Below are 2597 nucleotides of genomic sequence, written 5' to 3' on the forward strand. Positions count from 1 at the left end.
AAACAGTAACATACCTCTGCATTTATTATTTTCTCTAAGTTCCTCAGTAATTCATTGGCATTTAAATTCCTAAACCTCAGCCAGGTGCTGGTGGCTCATGCCCTGCAATCCTAGCTACTCAGGAGGCTGTGATCTGAGGATCACAGTCCAAAGCGAGCCTGGGCAAGAAAGTCTATGAAACTCGTACCTCCACTAAACTACCAAAAATTCTGGAAGTAGAGCTGTGGCTCAAATAGTAGAGAATTAGCATTGAGCACATACGCTCATGGACAGCACCAAGGCCTGGAGTTCAAGCCCCAGAATCAGCACAAAAAAAAAACGGAGGAGGGGGAAACAGAGGAGGAGGAGAAAAAGAAGAAGAAAGGTTCATGTTTATAATTGGCCTTATATGAGGTCTTTCATATAAGAATGTTTTTCCTGTCAGGTGCTGGTGGCTCATGTCTGTAATTCTACTTAAGAGCTGAGATCTGAGGATTGTGGTTCAAACCCAGTCCTAGGCAGCAAAGTCCTACGACTTTTCTCCAATTAACCCCTAGAAAACTGGAAGTAGAGCTGCAGTGCAAAGTAGTAGGGCACACCAGGCACTGGTGGCTCACACCTGTAATCCTAGCTACTCAGGAGGCTGAGATCTGAGGATCACTGCTCAAAGCCAGCCCAGGCAGGAAAGTCTGTGAGACTCTGATCTCCAATAAACCACCAGAAAACTGGAAGTGGTGCTGTGGCTCAAATGGTAGAGCACTAGCCTTGAGCTGAAGAGCTGAGGAACAGCTTCTAGGCCCAGAGTTCAAGCCCCACGACCGACAAAGAAAAAAAGAAAAAAAAGTAATAGGGCACTATCCCTGAGCAAATGAGCTCATTTGCTCAGGGATAGTGCCCAGGCCCTGAATTCAAGCCCTAAAACTGACAAAACAATAATGATAAAATCAATCAATCCCAAACCTTGATTATTTTACTTTCTCATTCTGTTACTGAAAACAAAAACTGCTCAAACTACCATACTCCCATCTAAAGAAATCTCATTCCTCTTTCATTACAGTGACAACTCTTGACACTATCTCCTGGAATCCAGTCTCCACTATCAACACCCTCCAAGGTATGCCATCTTGAGAACACTATTCTACCTTGCCTAGCCCCCTTTACTACAGCATTAAGCACATGCTACTGTCATTATAAATTTACATGAATCTCCTCTATTTCACTGTCTTTGGTCTACCAGTTGGCAAAGAATGCACTCCACAAAGTTGAAAATGAACCTCTTATACTCACAGAGAAATAGATAGAACTAGAAAAAATCATTTTGAGTGAGATAAGCTGAGAGCAAAGAAATAAATGGCACATGGTGTCCCTGATATGTGGATGCTAAATCCACAATGCAAGGAGATACCACAGGACTCAGGAAACAAAGGACCTCCACTCATTTTGTTTTATCATTACTAAATGACCCCATGTTTTTGACTACATATATATATATAGACATATATACATATATGTGCACACATCTGAGGGAAGCTAGGAGGACACAGAATCAGAAGGAAATGGGAAAACATACAACAGAGGGGCCCATCAGCTGCACTGGACATTGATGAAAATGAACTAAGCGGGCTGGGAAGGTGGCTCAGTGGTAGAGCGCTTGCCTTGCATGCCTGAGGCCCTGGGTTTGATTCCTCTCAGCACCACATAAGCAAAAAGAAAAGAGCTGGAAGTGGCGCTGTGGCTCAAGTGGTAGAGCGCTAGCCTTGAGCTGAAGAGTTGAGGGACAGCACCCAGGCCCAGAGTTCAGGCCCCACAACCGGACTCAAAAAACAAAAACAAAAACAGAATTCACAAAGCTTATAGAACACGATAATGACTATTTGCCTTATGAAGGTTAGAATGTGTTTGTGATTTTAACTAAGTATCACTATCTCACAATACTGTGAAATCTATGTAATCACTTAACCACAATAAAAAAATTATTTAAAAAAAATAATTTAAGACAAAAAAAATGAGCCTACTAGCTTTCTGATGGCTTATGAATTCCCTCTAGGGCTGGGAATGTGGCTTAAGGCTCTACCTTAAGCATGTATGAAGCCCTGGGTTTGATTCCTCAGTACCACATAAACAAATAACAACAAAAAAGCCAGAAGTGGTGCAGTGATCTCAAGTGGTAGAGTGCTGGTCTTGAGCAAAAGAAGCTCAAGGACAGTGCTCAGGCCCTGAGTTCAAGCCCCAGGACTGGCAAAAATTAAAATAAAAATCCCTCTAGACACCAAATACCAGACTTTTCTCCTAAATCTAATATGCTTTAAGCAGTATGTGAAGTTTCCCACAAATCTTGATGAAAAGCACCTTTTCTATGAAGCAAGTACACTAGAGAAAAACGTACCATAGTGGGGAGTGGGGAATGTACCTAGCCAGGCACCGGTGGCTCACACCTGTAATTCTAGGTACTCAAGAGGCTGAGATCTGAGTTCGAAGCCAGCCTGAGCAAGAAAGTCCTTGACTCTTATCTCCAATAAACCACCAAAAAACTGGAAGTGGTGCTGTGGCTCAAGTGGTAGAGCACTAGCCTTGAGCTGAAGAGCTGAGGGACAGCGCCCAGGCCGAGATCAAGCCCC

The sequence above is a fragment of the Dipodomys ordii genome, unplaced genomic scaffold (assembly GCF_000151885.1).
Source record: "Dipodomys ordii isolate 6190 unplaced genomic scaffold, Dord_2.0 Scaffold113, whole genome shotgun sequence".
Classification (NCBI taxonomy): Eukaryota; Metazoa; Chordata; class Mammalia; order Rodentia; family Heteromyidae; genus Dipodomys; species Dipodomys ordii.